The sequence below is a fragment of the Anopheles funestus genome, chromosome 2RL, assembly GCF_943734845.2.
Source record: "Anopheles funestus chromosome 2RL, idAnoFuneDA-416_04, whole genome shotgun sequence".
NCBI lineage: Eukaryota > Metazoa > Arthropoda > Insecta > Diptera > Culicidae > Anopheles > Anopheles funestus.
The window spans coordinates 11,873,574-11,893,017 of record NC_064598.1 but is presented as its reverse complement, the minus strand read 5'-3'; the positions used below and the strand labels follow the sequence as shown (position 1 = coordinate 11,893,017).

General features: G+C 33.7%; 1 long non-coding RNA gene across 8 annotated transcripts in view; it reads left to right on the top strand.

The window, feature by feature from the left end:
- The first annotated feature begins 3,922 nt into the window (after positions 1-3,922).
- LOC125765999 (uncharacterized) overlaps positions 3,923-19,444 on the top strand; it is a 50,188-nt gene continuing 34,666 nt past the window's right edge. The window contains exons 1-4 of one of the 8 annotated variants that reach the window (XR_007418645.1): positions 3,923-6,903; positions 9,180-11,128; positions 11,652-12,366; positions 13,080-13,395. This is a non-coding gene — a long non-coding RNA (uncharacterized LOC125765999). The other 7 variants (XR_007418642.1, XR_007418639.1, XR_007418644.1 and 4 more) reach the window with 7 other exon arrangements.

Genomic DNA, 19,444 nt, shown 5'->3' with positions numbered 1-19,444 from the left:
CTTATCTCGTTCGACCAAACTTTCCATACCGGTCTTATTCCTTGGGCCAACAAAACGGCTCGCAGACACTGACTGCTGTTCGGGATGTGTGGTGTCTTGAATAAAATATCCTTAGCTGTGACAATCTCTGCGGTGCTTTGTCGTGTCGTCCTGAGCACGTTGGCAGGCGGGAAAAGGTGATGTTAATGCGCAAGGCGTTCAGTTGAACATTGGGTCTTAATGAGCTCCCGCATGGATGCTTCGGTTTCGATGACATTGTAAGGCGGGGCCAAAAAAAGGGCACACGGGGTACGATGCTTTCCGAGCGCTGTTATTAAAGCACAAATTTATGCAAATCAATTTTTGCCGTTATCCGGGGTTATCACATGCAACTCAAGCAGCCAAGTGAGATGCTTTCAAGCGGTATCATTGATTTCTATGGCGGGATTGTGATGGTACGTCGGTTGGTTGACTAACAGTAGCTGTGATAGAACGAACGTTACAATACTTCTTGTGGGAAATTTATTGAAGGAGGAGAAAAACTTGATAAGCTCCATCCGTATCCGTTGCATAAATTGTTGAACATTAATAAAACTATTTCTAGATAGGTGGAGATGGTAGCAGCGACGGTCTCTACAAGACAGGACTGGGGATCAACTCCCATCCAGGGAAATCCCTCGTACGCAGGACTGATTATTAAATAAAGTCAAGGAAAGCTAAAACGGCAGGCCACGACCTCTTGAGGTTATAGTGCCACAAAAAAAAGAAGAAGAAGAAAAAAAAAAGAAAAAGAAGAAGAAGAAAGAGAGTTTTCATATTAAATTTTAATTTAGCTCAATTATTGAGATGGAATGCGACTTAATCTAGTTACTGATGTGACTTACATGTTGTTGAGCAATAAAACAAAACTAACCTCACCATAAGATATTGAGAAGATAGTGAATAATAGAAATATAAAGTTTAAAAATAATTACGCTTAATTCTAGTTGTGGTCTTACTAATTGTTATTTAAAAATACGTATGCTAAATTGAACGGACATTCTTATTACAAAACCTGAAGCAAGTCCTTACAACTAGCCTTACAACTTTCGTTCACCAAGCAAACAAAGTCATTAGTTGGCCGTTACCGTTGCTTCTTATACGCAAAGGCACCTCCGACAGAGGTATTTAAAAAAATCTCAACATGGCGCTTCTACAGGGTTTTTTGAAAGAATCTTGTCGCTGCTGAGGAATCTTTCCATGTGGACAGCACAACTGCCGTAATTACAACGGGGGCACCCGAATTCAATTTAAACTTTATCCAGCACCACAACCGTCAGGCTGAAATGGAACGCGGCGAGTGTAAAACTTGGAAACTTTCACCCTTTTTCGAGTGATTTACTGTCTCTGTCGCTTGTGCACGGTAGTGCAGTGCATTTTGCAATGGTTTGGCCAAATGGTTTTGCGTTTGAACAATGAACATTTGCCGCGAAGAATTTCCCAAGAACAGTTCTTCCGGAAGATTTCAAACCATGGCAGCCGGAAAAGCTTAACTTTTGCCTAATTGCCGTTTTTATTTTCCAGCGGAGTTGTACAAACATTGGAAACTCTTTCCAACTTTCTGGCCAGTTTGTAGCCATTGTTTCGATCTGCGCGCCGGTCCGGTTTTGGTATCGAAGGAAAGACAGTTCGCTTCCGGCAGGTCTCACATTAACCGCAGATAAATGGAATAAGTAGTGAATGATAAAATGATTGCTTCTAATAGCTTGAAAACAAAAAGATTTTTTTGAAAAAGGACACTTAATACACATTATTTGTTAAAAATGATGCAACGAGTGCAGTTAATGAGTCTCTTTTCTGTGTACCGTGTGTATCCACAAGAGACTTTTTAAAGCCAAGGAAATTCCCTTGATGGTAAGCAAGGAGAAAAAGCATGATACAACACCGCACAGTGAAATAGGAGGTTTTGCACTCAAAATGCTAACAACAATCATACATTCGCTGCAAATGTTACATGCACACACAGACAGAAAAATGACTCCAATCGACAGGAGTTGGCAAAGGACACTACGAACGGACTCTCTGATGACAGTACGGCAAACGACGTGTATGATTAATTTATGAGGCGTGGTAAATTGCGAAAAGTCGGCTCGATTCTCGGGCTTGGTCGGTGAAAGCTTCCGGGACGATTAACGCGCTAGTGTCCGGTGTAGCCATGAAGGACCCGGAAATGTCAGTGTCAATTTTATACTCGTGCTGGCCAAGTGGTGACGTACCGACGTGATGCGGAACGAAACACTGAGTGTGTACAGTTCGATAGAAGTGTTGTACTGGATTCTTCGACTGTTCGGGTTCGCTCCTTACCGGTTAAGGATGACGGGAAAACAACCCGCTGTTTGGTGGACGATGTTATACACAATCGCCTTCATACTCCTGTACACGCTGGCCTACGCAAAATTTATGTCCGAGTTAAAACATACCGGATTTTCGTCCACCATTATCGAAGGAAAGGGTGAACGGATGTACTTCACGTTCAACTTTGTAACCACGACGTACGGTATCGTGAATGGATATTTTGTGCGAGAAAAAATCGAAAAAGTGCTCAGTAAGCTGCATACCGTCGATCGAAAGGTAATCCGGGTGACAACCATCCTAGGAAAAATTGTAGTTTATTATAAAAATCCTGTTAGTCCTCGCTCTTGCAGACAAGCCGTTGGAAACGGATCATCGATCATCGGCGATTTTATCAACAAATTTGGACCGGTATCTATCTGATCGCGATCGTGTTGCCAATCTACATTTACGGTACTGTCATTACGTGCCAAATCCATCACCAATCGTGCAATATGCAGATTTTGTACGTGTTCATTTTTGTACTTTTCGTCAACTCCTATGCACTGATGATGGTGCAGTGTATTGCATTTCTGGAAACCATAAGAACGCGATACAAGCTGCTGAACAGTTGCTTCCGGTACGTTGAAACGAATATTTGTGATGTAAATGGGCTTATTGTCATATTGTTTGGTAGAAATATTTTCTGTGAATAAGATAAATACGTTCATGTCCATAACTATCAAAATTGGAAAAACTGGAAATATATTCATGAAGCTTATAATTTCAAGAATATTTGCTCTAGATTTCAAAGGAATGTACAGAAGATATTCATCTTTAATAATTTTGAAATGAACCCATGACCATCGGTGTAGATAAGTTGATAATCAGACGCACATAGCCACGGAACAGCTTCAACAGCACTAAAGAACGGACAAAGAACATTAGACCATATTTCCAGTGACTTTTATTGGACAAATAGCAACTCCGGATTTAATCGGTTCCATGGTCGAGTCTAGAGATGAGAATAACAACTCTTTTAAGTGAGTCAACTCAGAGTGAATGAGTCGTTATTAGGAGTCAGCTCGTTCACCGACTCCTTTTTTGGAGTCAAAAAAACCCGGCATAAACGTATAAGTCATTTAAAAGGCTTAAGAGGACTAAGAGGCTTAAGATCTTAGGAGATTTTCAAATTTTATATTTTTTAATTTTTTTTTATTCTGTTTTTTATTTAAAGCAATATTTGGGTGAAAAGAAACTTATTGCAACCAATTGGCATTAAAATAAATCAATTTAAATTTTTGTGCAAAATTTCCCAAAAAAAAACGTAAGGGGTAAGCCTTATGAAATTTTCGAGTGAAAATTTTTTTTTAAATTTTTTTCAGATTTTTTATTCTTTTTGTAATTTAAAGCATTTTTTGAGTGAAAAGAAACTTATTGCAAAAAATTCGCATTAAAATATATCAATTTTTTAAATTTTGCTGAATTGCTCAAAAATGAGGAAAATTTTCCATTTTCTCGAACAGGGTATGGAACTTGGTTCCTCGAATAACTTCTGCCACAGACATCTGACGGCATGGCCGTCCAAGAAGAAAATGTAGCCATTGGTGCTATCTATCGACCACAGGTTAAAGATTGGCGATCCGTTGGATACCGACCGAGTTATAGGCAAAACTTGGGGCAAAAATGAGCCTTATGAAATATTCAAATTTTATATTTTTTAATTTTTTTTTATAATTTTTCATTTTTTTTTTGTTTAAAACATTATTTGAGTGAAAAGAAACTTATTGCAACCAATTGGCATTGAAATAAATCAATTTAAATTTTTTTGCAAAATTTCCCAAAAAAATCGTAAGGGGTAAGCCTTATGAAATTTTCGAGTGGAAATTTTTTTTTAAATTTTTTTCTGATTTTTTATTCTTTTTTTACTTTAAAGCATTATTTGAGTGAAAAGAAACTTAGTGCAACAAATTCGCATTAAATTATATCAATTTTTTAAATTTTGCTGAATTGCTCAAAAATGAGGAAAATTTTACATTTTCTCAAACAGGGTATGGAACTTGGTTCCTCGAATAACTTCTGGCACAGACATCTGAGGGCATGGCCGTCCAAGAAGAAAATGTAGCCATTGGTGCCATCTATCGACCACAGGTTAAAGATTGGCGATCCGTTGGATACCGACCGAGTTATAGGCAAAACTTGATGCAAAAATGAAGAAAATTTTACATTTTCTCAAGCAGGGTATGGAACTTGGTTCTTCGAATAACTTCTGGCACAGACATCTGAGGGCATGGCCGTCCACGAAGAAAATGTAGCCATTGGTGCCATCTATCGACCACAGGTTAAAGATTGGCGATCCGTTGGATACCGACCGAGTTATAGGCAAAACTTGGCGCAAAAATGAGCCTTATGAAATTTTCAAATTTTATATTTTTAAATTATTTTATAATTTTTCATTCTTTTTTTGTTTAAAACATTACTTGAGTGAAAAGAAACTTATTGCAACCAATTGGCATTAAAATAAATCAATTTAAATTTTTTTGCAAAATTTTCCAAAGAAAACGTAAGGGGTAAGCCTTATGAAATTTTCGAGTGAAAATTTTTTTTTTAATTTTTTTCTGATTTTTTATTCTTTTTTTACTTTAAAGCATTATTTGAGTGAAAAAAAACTTATTGCAACAAATTCGCATTAAATTATATCAATTTTTTAAATTTTGCTGAATTGCTCAAAAATGAGGAAAATTTTACATTTTCTCGAACAGGGTATGGAACTTGGTTCCTCGAATAACTTCTGGCACAGACATCTGAGGGCATGGCCGTCCAAGAAGAAAATGTAGCCATTGGTGCCATCTATCGACCACAGGTTGAAGATTGGCGATCCGTTGGATACCGACCGAGTTATAGGCAAAACTTGGCGCAAAAATGAGCCTTATGAAATTTTATATTTTTTAATTTTTTTTTATAATTTTTCATTCTTTTTTTGTTTAAAACATTACTTGAGTGAAAAGAAACTTATTGCAACCAATTGGCATTAAAATAAATCAATTTAAATTTTTTTGCAAAATTTCCCAAAAAAATCGTAAGGGGTAAGCCTTATGAAATTTTCGAGTGGAAATTTTTTTTTAAATTTTTTTCTGATTTTTTATTCTTTTTTTACTTTAAAGCATTATTTGAGTGAAAAGAAACTTATTGCAACAAATTCGCATTAAATTATATCAATTTTTTAAATTTTGCTGAATTGCTCAAAAATGAAGAAAATTTTACATTTTCTCAAACAGGGTATGGAACTTGGTTCCTCGAATAACTTCTGGCACAGACATCTGAGGGCATGGCCGTCCAAGAAGAAATTGTAGCCATTGGTGTCATCTATCGACCACAGGTTGAAGATTGGCGATCCGTTGGATACCGACCGAGTTATAGGCAAAACTTGGCGCAAAAATGAGTCTTATGAAATTTTCAAATTTTATATTTTTTATTTTTTTTTTATAATTTTTCATTTTTTTTTGTTTAAAACATTATTTGAGTGAAAAGAAACTTATTGCAACCAATTGGCATTGAAATAAATCAATTTAAATTTTTTTGCAAAATTTCCCAAAAAAATCGTAAGGGGTAAGCCTTATGAAATTTTCGAGTGGAAATTTTTTTTTAAATTTTTTTCTGATTTTTTATTCTTTTTTTACTTTAAAGCATTATTTGAGTGAAAAGAAACTTAGTGCAACAAATTCGCATTAAATTATATCAATTTTTTAAATTTTGCTGAATTGCTCAAAAATGAGGAAAATTTTACATTTTCTCAAACAGGGTATGGAACTTGGTTCCTCGAATAACTTCTGGCACAGACATCTGAGGGCATGGCCGTCCAAGAAGAAAATGTAGCCATTGGTGCCATCTATCGACCACAGGTTAAAGATTGGCGATCCGTTGGATACCGACCGAGTTATAGGCAAAACTTGATGCAAAAATGAAGAAAATTTTACATTTTCTCAAGCAGGGTATGGAACTTGGTTCTTCGAATAACTTCTGGCACAGACATCTGAGGGCATGGCCGTCCACGAAGAAAATGTAGCCATTGGTGCCATCTATCGACCACAGGTTAAAGATTGGCGATCCGTTGGATACCGACCGAGTTATAGGCAAAACTTGGCGCAAAAATGAGCCTTATGAAATTTTCAAATTTTATATTTTTAAATTATTTTATAATTTTTCATTCTTTTTTTGTTTAAAACATTACTTGAGTGAAAAGAAACTTATTGCAACCAATTGGCATTAAAATAAATCAATTTAAATTTTTTTGCAAAATTTTCCAAAGAAAACGTAAGGGGTAAGCCTTATGAAATTTTCGAGTGAAAATTTTTTTTTTAATTTTTTTCTGATTTTTTATTCTTTTTTTACTTTAAAGCATTATTTGAGTGAAAAAAAACTTATTGCAACAAATTCGCATTAAATTATATCAATTTTTTAAATTTTGCTGAATTGCTCAAAAATGAGGAAAATTTTACATTTTCTCGAACAGGGTATGGAACTTGGTTCCTCGAATAACTTCTGGCACAGACATCTGAGGGCATGGCCGTCCAAGAAGAAAATGTAGCCATTGGTGCCATCTATCGACCACAGGTTGAAGATTGGCGATCCGTTGGATACCGACCGAGTTATAGGCAAAACTTGGCGCAAAAATGAGCCTTATGAAATTTTATATTTTTTAATTTTTTTTTATAATTTTTCATTCTTTTTTTGTTTAAAACATTACTTGAGTGAAAAGAAACTTATTGCAACCAATTGGCATTAAAATAAATCAATTTAAATTTTTTTGCAAAATTTCCCAAAAAAATCGTAAGGGGTAAGCCTTTTGAAATTTTCGAGTGGAAATTTTTTTTTAAATTTTTTTCTGATTTTTTATTCTTTTTTTACTTTAAAGCATTATTTGAGTGAAAAGAAACTTATTGCAACAAATTCGCATTAAATTATATCAATTTTTTAAATTTTGCTGAATTGCTCAAAAATGAAGAAAATTTTACATTTTCTCAAACAGGGTATGGAACTTGGTTCCTCGAATAACTTCTGGCACAGACATCTGAGGGCATGGCCGTCCAAGAAGAAATTGTAGCCATTGGTGTCATCTATCGACCACAGGTTGAAGATTGGCGATCCGTTGGATACCGACCGAGTTATAGGCAAAACTTGGCGCAAAAATGAGTCTGATGAAATTTTCAAATTTTATATTTTTTATTTTTTTTTTATAATTTTTTATTCTTTTTTTGTTTAAAACATTATTTGAGTGAAAAGAAACTTATTGCAACCAATTGGCATTAAAATAAATCAATTTAAATTTTTTTGCAAAATTTCCCAAAAAAATCGTAAGGGGTAAGCCTTATGAAATTTTCGAGTGGAAATTTTTTTTTAAATTTTTTTCTGATTTTTTATTCTTTTTTTACTTTAAAGCATTATTTGAGTTAAAAGAAACTTATTGCAACAAATTCGCATTAAATTATATCAATTTTTTAAATTTTGCTGAATTGCTCAAAAATGAGGAAAATTTTACATTTTCTCAAACAGGGTATGGAACTTGGTTCCTCGAATAACTTCTGGCACAGACATCTGACGGCATGGCCGTCCAAGAAGAAAATGTAGCCATTAGTGCCATCTATCGACCACAAGTTGAAGATTGGCGATCCGTTGGATAACGACCGAGTTATAGGCAAAACTTGGCGCAAAAATGAGCCTTATGAAATTTTCAAATTTTATATTTTTAAAGTTTTTTATAATTTTTCATTCTTTTTTTGTTTAAAACATTATTTGAGTGAAAAGAAACTTATTGCAACCAATTGGCATTAAAATAAATCAATTTAAATTTTTTTGCAAAATTTTCCAAAAAAAAACGTAAGGGGTAAGCCTTATGAAATTTTCGAGTGAAAATTTTTTTTAATTTTTTTTCTGATTTTTTATTTTTTTTTTACTTTAAAGCATTATTTGAGTGAAAAGAAACTTATTGCAACAAATTCGCATTAAATTATATCAATTTTTTTAATTTTGCTGAATTGCTCAAAAATGAGGAAAATTTTACCTTTTTTTCAAACAGGGTATGGAACTTGGTTCCTCGAATAACTTCTGGCACAGACATCTGAGGGCATGGCCGTCCAAGAAGAAAATGTAGCCATTGGCGCCATCTATCGACCACAGGTTAAAGATTGGCGATCCGTTGGATACCGACCGAGTTATAGGCAAAACTTGGCGCAAAAATGAAGAAAATTTTACATTTTCTCAAACAGGGTATGGAACTTGGTTCCTCGAATAACTTCTGCCACAGACATCTGAGGGCATGGCCGTCCAAGAAGAAAATGTAGCCATTGGTACCATCTATCGACCACAAGTTGAAGATTGGCGATCCGTTGGATACCGACCGAGTTATAGGCAAAACTTGGCGCAAAAATGAGTCTTATGAAATTTTCAAATTTTATATTTTTTAAATTTTTCTATAATTTTTCATTCTTTTTTTGTTTAAAACATTATTTGAGTGAAAAGAAACTTATTGCAACCAATTGGCATTAAAATAAATCAATTTAAATTTTTTTGCAAAATTTCCCAAAAAAATCGTAAGGGGTAAGCCTTATGAAATTTTCGAGTGGAAATTTTTTTTTTAATTTTTTTCTGATTTTTTATTCTTTTTTTACTTTAAAGCATTATTTGAGTTAAAAGAAACTTATTGCAACAAATTCGTATTAAATTATATCAATTTTTTAAATTTTGCTGAATTGCTCAAAAATGAGGAAAATTTTACATTTTCTCAAACAGGGTATGGAACTTGGTTCCTCGAATAACTTCTGGCACAGACATCTGAGGGCATGGCCGTCCAAGAAGAAAATGTAGCCATTGGCGCCATCTATCGACCACAGGTTAAAGATTGGCGATCCGTTGGATACCGACCGAGTTATAGGCAAAACTTGGCGCAAAAATGAGGAAAATTTTACATTTTCTCAAACAGGGTATGGAACTTGGTTCCTCGAATAACTTCTGCCACAGACATCTGAGGGCATGGCCGTCCAAGAAGAAAATGTAGCCATTGGTACCATCTATCGACCACAAGTTGAAGATTGGCGATCCGTTGGATACCGACCGAGTTATAGGCAAAACTTGGCGCAAAAATGAGTCTTATGAAATTTTCAAATTTTATATTTCTTAATTTTTTTTTATAATTTTTCATTCTTTTTTTGTTTAAAACATTATTTGAGTGAAAAGAAACTTATTGCAACCAATTGGCATTAAAATAAATCAATTTAAATTTTTTTGCAAAATTTCCCAAAAAAATCGTAAGGGGTAAGCCTTATGAAATTTTCGAGTGGAAATTTTTTTTAATTTTTTTTCTGATTTTTTATTCTTTTTTTACTTTAAAGCATTATTTGAGTGAAAAGAAACTTATTGCAACAAATTCGCATTAAATTATATCATTTTTTTAAATTTTGCTGAATTGCTCAAAAATGAAGAAAATTTTACATTTTCTCAAACAGGGTATGGAACTTGGTTCCTCGAATAACTTCTGGCACAGACATCTGAGGGCATGGCCGTCCAAGAAGAAATTGTAGCCATTGGTGTCATCTATCGACCACAGGTTGAAGATTGGCGATCCGTTGGATACCGACCGAGTTATAGGCAAAACTTGGCGCAAAAATGAGTCTTATGAAATTTTCAAATTTTATATTTTTTAATTTTTTTTATAATTTTTCATTCTTTTTTTGTTTAAAACATTATTTGAGTGAAAAGAAACTTATTGCAACCAATTGGCATTAAAATAAATCAATTTAAATTTTTTTGCAAAATTTCCCAAAAAAATCGTAAGGGGTAAGCCTTATGAAATTTTCGAGTGGAAATTTTTTTTTAAATTTTTTTCTGATTTTTTATTCTTTTTTTACTTTAAAGCATTATTTGAGTGAAAAGAAACTTATTGCAACAAATTTGCATTAAATTATATCAATTTTTTAAATTTTGCTGAATTGCTCAAAAATGAAGAAAATTTTACATTTTCTCAAACAGGGTATGGAACTTGGTTCCTCGAATAACTTCTGGCACAGACATCTGAGGGCATGGCCGTCCAAGAAGAAATTGTAGCCATTGGTGTCATCTATCGACCACAGGTTGAAGATTGGCGATCCGTTGGATACCGACCGAGTTATAGGCAAAACTTGGCGCAAAAATGAGTCTTATGAAATTTTCAAATTTTATATTTTTTAATTTTTTTTTATAATTTTTCATTCTTTTTTTGTTTAAAACATTATTTGAGTGAAAAGAAACTTATTGCAACCAATTGGCATTAAAATAAATCAATTTAAATTTTTTTGCAAAATTTCCCAAAAAAATCGTAAGGGGTAAGCCTTATGAAATTTTCGAGTGGAAATTTTTTTTAATTTTTTTTCTGATTTTTTATTCTTTTTTTACTTTAAAGCATTATTTGAGTGAAAAGAAACTTATTGCAACAAATTTGCATTAAATTATATCAATTTTTTAAATTTTGCTGAATTGCTCAAAAATGAGGAAAATTTTACATTTTCTCGAACAGGGTATGGAACTTGGTTCCTCGAATAACTTCTGGCACAGACATCTGAGGACATAGCCGTCCAAGAAGAAAATGTAGCCATTAGTGCCATCTAGCGACCACAGGTTAAAGATTGGCGATCCGTTGGATAGCGACCGAGTTAAAGGCAAAAATTGGCGCAAAAATGAGGAAAATTTTACATTTTCTCGAACAGGGTATGGAACTTGGTTCCTCGAATAACTTCTGGCACAGACATCTGACGGCATGGCCGTCCAAGAAGAAAATGTAGCCATTAGTGCCATCTATCGACCACAAGTTGAAGATTGGCGATCCGTTGGATAACGACCGAGTTATAGGCAAAACTTGGCGCAAAAATGAGCCTTATGAAATTTTCAAATTTTATATTTTTAAAGTTTTTTATAATTTTTCATTCTTTTTTTGTTTAAAACATTATTTGAGAGAAAAGAAACTTATTGCAACCAATTGGCATTAAAATAAATCAATTTAAATTTTTTTGCAAAATTTTCCAAAAAAAAACGTAAGGGGTAAGCCTTATGAAATTTTCGAGTGAAAATTTTTTTTAAATTTTTTTTCTGATTTTTTATTTTTTTTTACTTTAAAGCATTATTTGAGTGAAAAGAAACTTATTGCAACAAATTCGCATTAAATTATATCAATTTTTTAAATTTTGCTGAATTGCTCAAAAATGAGGAAAATTTTACCTTTTTTTCAAACAGGGTATGGAACTTGGTTCCTCGAATAACTTCTGGCACAGACATCTGAAGGCATGGCCGTCCAAGAAGAAAATGTAGCCATTGGCGCCATCTATCGACCACAGGTTAAAGATTGGCGATCCGTTGGATACCGACCGAGTTATAGGCAAAACTTGGCGCAAAAATGAAGAAAATTTTACATTTTCTCAAACAGGGTATGGAACTTGGTTCCTCGAATAACTTCTGCCACAGACATCTGAGGGCATGGCCGTCCAAGAAGAAAATGTAGCCATTGGTACCATCTATCGACCACAAGTTGAAGATTGGCGATCCGTTGGATACCGACCGAGTTATAGGCAAAACTTGGCGCAAAAATGAGTCTTATGAAATTTTCAAATTTTATATTTCTTAATTTTTTTTTTATAATTTTTCATTCTTTTTTTGTTTAAAACATTATTTGAGTGAAAAGAAACTTATTGCAACCAATTGGCATTAAAATAAATCAATTTAAATTTTTTTGCAAAATTTCCCAAAAAAATCGTAAGGGGTAAGCCTTATGAAATTTTCGAGTGGAAATTTTTTTTTAAATTTTTTTCTGATTTTTTATTCTTTTTTTACTTTAAAGCATTATTTGAGTTAAAAGAAACTTATTGCAACAAATTCGTATTAAATTATATCAATTTTTTAAATTTTGCTGAATTGCTCAAAAATGAGGAAAATTTTACATTTTCTCAAACAGGGTATGGAACTTGGTTCCTCGAATAACTTCTGGCACAGACATCTGAGGGCATGGCCGTCCAAGAAGAAAATGTAGCCATTGGCGCCATCTATCGACCACAGGTTAAAGATTGGCGATCCGTTGGATACCGACCGAGTTATAGGCAAAACTTGGTGCAAAAATGAGGAAAATTTTACATTTTCTCAAACAGGGTATGGAACTTGGTTCCTCGAATAACTTCTGCCACAGACATCTGAGGGCATGGCCGTCCAAGAAGAAAATGTAGCCATTGGTACCATCTATCGACCACAAGTTGAAGATTGGCGATCCGTTGGATACCGACCGAGTTATAGGCAAAACTTGGCGCAAAAATGAGTCTTATGAAATTTTCAAATTTTATATTTTTTAATTTTTTTTTATAATTTTTCATTCTTTTTTTGTTTAAAACATTATTTGAGTGAAAAGAAACTTATTGCAACCAATTGGCATTAAAATAAATCAATTTAAATTTTTTTGCAAAATTTCCCAAAAAAATCGTAAGGGGTAAGCCTTATGAAATTTTCGAGTGGAAATTTTTTTTAATTTTTTTTCTGATTTTTTATTCTTTTTTTACTTTAAAGCATTATTTGAGTGAAAAGAAACTTATTGCAACAAATTCGCATTAAATTATATCATTTTTTTAAATTTTGCTGAATTGCTCAAAAATGAAGAAAATTTTACATTTTCTGAAACAGGGTATGGAACTTGGTTCCTCGAATAACTTCTGGCACAGACATCTGAGGGCATGGCCGTCCAAGAAGAAATTGTAGCCATTGGTGTCATCTATCGACCACAGGTTGAAGATTGGCGATCCGTTGGATACCGACCGAGTTATAGGCAAAACTTGGCGCAAAAATGAGTCTTATGAAATTTTCAAATTTTATATTTTTTTAATTTTTTTTATAATTTTTCATTCTTTTTTTGTTTAAAACATTATTTGAGTGAAAAGAAACTTATTGCAACCAATTGGCATTAAAATAAATCAATTTAAATTTTTTTGCAAAATTTCCCAAAAAAATCGTAAGGGGTAAGCCTTATGAAATTTTCGAGTGGAAATTTTTTTTTAATTTTTTTTCTGATTTTTTATTCTTTTTTTACTTTAAAGCATTATTTGAGTGAAAAGAAACTTATTGCAACAAATTTGCATTAAATTATATCAATTTTTTAAATTTTGCTGAATTGCTCAAAAATGAAGAAAATTTTACATTTTCTCAAACAGGGTATGGAACTTGGTTCCTCGAATAACTTCTGGCACAGACATCTGAGGGCATGGCCGTCCAAGAAGAAATTGTAGCCATTGGTGTCATCTATCGACCACAGGTTGAAGATTGGCGATCCGTTGGATACCGACCGAGTTATAGGCAAAACTTGGCGCAAAAATGAGTCTTATGAAATTTTCAAATTTTATATTTTTTAATTTTTTTTTTATAATTTTTCATTCTTTTTTTGTTTAAAACATTATTTGAGTGAAAAGAAACTTATTGCAACCAATTGGCATTAAAATAAATCAATTTAAATTTTTTTGCAAAATTTCCCAAAAAAATCGTAAGGGGTAAGCCTTATGAAATTTTCGAGTGGAAATTTTTTTTAATTTTTTTTCTGATTTTTTATTCTTTTTTTACTTTAAAGCATTATTTGAGTGAAAAGAAACTTATTGCAACAAATTTGCATTAAATTATATCAATTTTTTAAATTTTGCTGAATTGCTCAAAAATGAGGAAAATTTTACATTTTCTCGAACAGGGTATGGAACTTGGTTCCTCGAATAACTTCTGGCACAGACATCTGAGGACATAGCCGTCCAAGAAGAAAATGTAGCCATTAGTGCCATCTATCGACCACAGGTTAAAGATTGGCGATCCGTTGGATAGCGACCGAGTTAAAGGCAAAAATTGGCGCAAAAATGAGGAAAATTTTACCTTTTTTTCAAACAGGGTATGGAACTTGGTTCCTCGAATAACTTCTGGCACAGACATCTGAGGGCATGGCCGTCCAAGAAGAAAATGTAGCCATTGGCGCCATCTATCGACCACAGGTTAAAGATTGGCGATCCGTTGGATACCGACCGAGTTATAGGCAAAACTTGGTGCAAAAATGAGGAAAATTTTACATTTTCTCAAACAGGGTATGGAACTTGGTTCCTCGAATAACTTCTGCCACAGACATCTGAGGGCATGGCCGTCCAAGAAGAAAATGTAGCCATTGGTACCATCTATCGACCACAAGTTGAAGATTGGCGATCCGTTGGATACCGACCGAGTTATAGGCAAAACTTGGCGCAAAAATGAGTCTTATGAAATTTTCAAATTTTATATTTCTTAATTTTTTTTTATAATTTTTCATTCTTTTTTTGTTTAAAACATTATTTGAGTGAAAAGAAACTTATTGCAACCAATTGGCATTAAAATAAATCAATTTAAATTTTTTTGCAAAATTTCCCAAAAAAATCGTAAGGGGTAAGCCTTATGAAATTTTCGAGTGGAAATTTTTTTTTAAATTTTTTTCTGATTTTTTATTCTTTTTTTACTTTAAAGCATTATTTGAGTTAAAAGAAACTTATTGCAACAAATTCGCATTAAATTATATCATTTTTTTAAATTTTGCTGAATTGCTCAAAAATGAGGAAAATTTTACATTTTCTCAAACAGGGTATGGAACTTGGTTCCTCGAATAACTTCTGGCACAGACATCTGAGGGCATGGCCGTCCAAGAAGAAAATGTAGCCATTGGCGCCATCTATCGACCACAGGTTAAAGATTGGCGATCCGTTGGATACCGACCGAGTTATAGGCAAAACTTGGCGCAAAAATGAAGAAAATTTTACATTTTCTCAAACAGGGTATGGAACTTGGTTCCTCGAATAACTTCTGGCACAGACATCTGAGGGCATGGCCGTCCACGATGAAAATGTAGCCATTGGCGCCATCTATCGACCACAAGTTGAAGATTGGCGATCCGTTTTATACCGACCGAGTTATAGCCAAAACTTGGCGCAAAAATGAGCCTTATGAAATTTTCAAATTTTATATTTTTTAATTTTTTTTTTATAATTTTTCATTTTTTTATTGTTTAAAACATTATTTGAGTGAAAAGAAACTTATTGCAACCAATTGGCATTAAAATAAATCAATTTAAATTTTTTTGCAAAATTTCCCAAAAAAATCGTAAGGGGTAAGCCTTATGAAATTTTCGAGTGGAAATTTTTTTTAATTTTTTTTCTGATTTTTTATTCTTTTTTTACTTTAAAGCATTATTTGAGTGAAAAGAAACTTATTGCAACAAATTCGCATTAAATTATATCAATTTTTTAAATTTTGCTGAATTGCTCAAAAATGAGGAAAATTTTACATTTTCTCGAACAGGGTATGGAACTTGGTTCCTCGAATAACTTCTGGCACAGACATCTGAGGACATAGCCGTCCAAGAAGAAAATGTAGCCATTAGTGCCATCTATCGACCACAGGTTAAAGATTGGCGATCCGTTGGATAGCGACCGAGTTAAAGGCAAAAATTGGCGCAAAAATGAGGAAAATTTTACATTTTCTCGAACAGGGTATGGAACTTGGTTCCTCGAATAACTTCTGGCACAGACATCTGACGGCATGGCCGTCCAAGAAGAAAATGTAGCCATTAATGCCATCTATCGACCACAAGTTGAAGATTGGCGATCCGTTGGATAACGACCGAGTTATAGGCAAAACTTGGCGCAAAAATGAGCCTTATGAAATTTTCAAATTTTATATTTTTAAAGTTTTTTATAATTTTTCATTCTTTTTTTGTTTAAAACATTATTTGAGTGAAAAGAAACTTATTGCAACCAATTGGCATTAAAATAAATCAATTTAAATTTTTTTGCAAAATTTTCCAAAAAAAAACGTAAGGGGTAAGCCTTATGAAATTTTCGAGTGAAAATTTTTTTTAAATTTTTTTTCTGATTTTTTATTTTTTTTTACTTTAAAGCATTATTTGAGTGAAAAGAAACTTATTGCAACAAATTCGCATTAAATTATATCATTTTTTTAAATTTTGCTGAATTGCTCAAAAATGAGGAAAATTTTACCTTTTTTTCAAACAGGGTATGGAACTTGGTTCCTCGAATAACTTCTGGCACAGACATCTGAGGGCATGGCCGTCCAAGAAGAAAATGTAGCCATTGGCGCCATCTATCGACCACAGGTTAAAGATTGGCGATCCGTTGGATACCGACCGAGTTATAGGCAAAACTTGGCGCAAAAATGAAGAAAATTTTACATTTTCTCAAACAGGGTATGGAACTTGGTTCCTCGAATAACTTCTGCCACAGACATCTGAGGGCATGGCCGTCCAAGAAGAAAATGTAGCCATTGGTACCATCTATCGACCACAAGTTGAAGATTGGCGATCCGTTGGATACCGACCGAGTTATAGGCAAAACTTGGCGCAAAAATGAGTCTTATGAAATTTTCAAATTTTATATTTTCTTAATTTTTTTTTATAATTTTTCATTCTTTTTTTGTTTAAAACATTATTTGAGTGAAAAGAAACTTATTGCAACCAATTGGCATTAAAATAAATCAATTTAAATTTTTTTGCAAAATTTCCCAAAAAAATCGTAAGGGGTAAGCCTTATGAAATTTTCGAGTGAAAATTTTTTTTTAAATTTTTTTCTGATTTTTTATTCTTTTTTTACTTTAAAGCATTATTTGAGTTAAAAGAAACTTATTGCAACAAATTCGCATTAAATTATATCAATTTTTTAAATTTTGCTGAATTGCTCAAAAATGAGGAAAATTTTACATTTTCTCAAACAGGGTATGGAACTTGGTTCCTCGAATAACTTCTGGCACAGACATCTGAGGGCATGGCCGTCCAAGAAGAAAATGTAGCCATTGGCGCCATCTATCGACCACAGGTTAAAGATTGGCGATCCGTTGGATACCGACCGAGTTATAGGCAAAACTTGGCGCAAAAATGAGGAAAATTTTACATTTTCTCAAACAGGGTATGGAACTTGGTTCCTCGAATAACTTCTGGCACAGACATCTGAGGACATAGCCGTCCAAGAAGAAAATGTAGCCATTAGTGCCATCTATCGACCACAGGTTAAAGATTGGCGATCCGTTGGATACCGACCGAGTTAAAGGCAAAAATTGGCGCAAAAATGAGGAAAATTTTACATTTTCTCGAACAGGGTATGGAACTTGGTTCCTCGAATAACTTCTGGCACAGACATCTGAGGGCATGGCCGTCCACGATGAAAATGTAGCCATTGGTGCCATCTATCGACCACAAGTTGAAGATTGGCGATCCGTTGGATACCGACCGAGTTATAGCCAAAACTTGGCGCAAAAATGAAGAAAATTTTACATTTTCTCAAACAGGGTATGGAACTTGGTTCCTCGAATAACTTCTGGCACAGACATCTGAGGGCATGGCCGTCCAAGAAGAAAATGTAGCCATTAGTGCCATCTATCGACCACAGGTGAAAGATTGGCGATCCGTTGGATACCGACCGAGTTATAGGCAAAACTTGGCGCAAAAATGAAGAAAATTTTACATTTGCTCAAGCAGGGTATGGAAGTTGGTTCCTCGAATAACTTCTGGCACAGACATCTGAGGGCATGGCCGTCCAAGAAGAAAATGTAGCCATTGGTGCCATCTATCGATCACAAGTTAAAGATTGGCGATCCGTTCGATACCGACCGAGTTATAGGCAAAACTTGGCGCAAAAATGAAGAAAATTTTACATTTTCTCAAACAGGGTATGGAACTTGGTTCTTCGAATAACTTCTGGCACAGACATCTGAGGGCATGGCCGTCCACGAAGAAAATGTAGCCATTGGTGCCATCTATCGACCGCTGGTTAAAGATTGGCGATCCGTTGGATACCGACCGAGTTATAGGCAAAACTTGGCGCAAAAATGAGCCTTATGAAATTTTCAAATTTTATATTTTTTAATTTTTTTATAATTTTTCATTCTTTTTTTGTTTAAAACATTATTTGAGTGAAAAGAAACTTATTGCAACCAATTGGCATTAAAATAAATCAATTTAAATTTTTTTGCAAAATTTCCCAAAAAAAACGTAAGGGGTAAGCCTTATGAAATTTTCGAGTTGAAATTTTTTTTAATTTTTTTTTTCTGATTTTTTATTCTTTTTTTAATTTAAAGCATTATTTGAGTGAAAAGAAACTTATTGCAACAAATTCGCATTAAATTATATCATTTTTTTAAATTTTGCTAAATTGCTCAAAAATGAGGAAAATTTTACATTTTCTCGAACAGGGTATGGAACTTGGTTCCTCGAATAACTTCTAGCACAGACATCTGAGGGCATGGCCGTCCAAGAAGAAAATGTAGCCATTGTCGCCATCTATCGACCACAGGTTAAAGATTGGCGATCCGTTGAATACCGACAGAGTTATAGGCAAAATTTGGTGCAAAAATGAAGAAAATTTTACATTTTCTCAAACAGGGTAAGGAAATTTTTTCGATTCGTTTCAACTCATTTTTGTTTCATAACTCACTCGCACGTTTTCGTTTCAACTCACGTATTTAGTCTTTTTGCGACTCACCACTGCTCCATGATTACACTCATGAGTGAGTAAGTGAAAAAAGAATCGCTAAAACTCCTCGTGGTGAATAAACGAAACTCGTTCAATACAACGTTTAACTCACTATCTCATTCTTAGTCACTTTGCATATGTCTAGTCGAGTGGGATCGGCGTTTGATTAATACGCTTATTTTATTGGTAACGACGCTTCTTCACTCCATCAATCCGTCAACTTATCCGTCAAGTAGAATGGAACATTATTAAGAAAATATGATCCAAGTACATACCTAGAGGCTTTAAGGGTCTCCTTACCATAAAGGAACATTTATATTTAAGATTCGTTAAACAAAATTCAATAAATGCCCTTTTTAACTTCTTAGTGTTTATCTCTGCTTGAATACGAAATATTTAAACATTGAACACCAAACAAAACACATTTTTTGTTAGTTAAAAATAATTGTAACTCGCTTTATAGCATGTTTAATGATTATGGTTCTTTGTCAACGATAGTTGATCTACTTATCATAAAAATTAATAGTTTTATTAATGGACGTCTTCGATACGCTTCCAAACCCGGTGTGTTGGCGTCAATCGTTGAATGGAAATGTTGTCATTGCTTCGCATTTTTC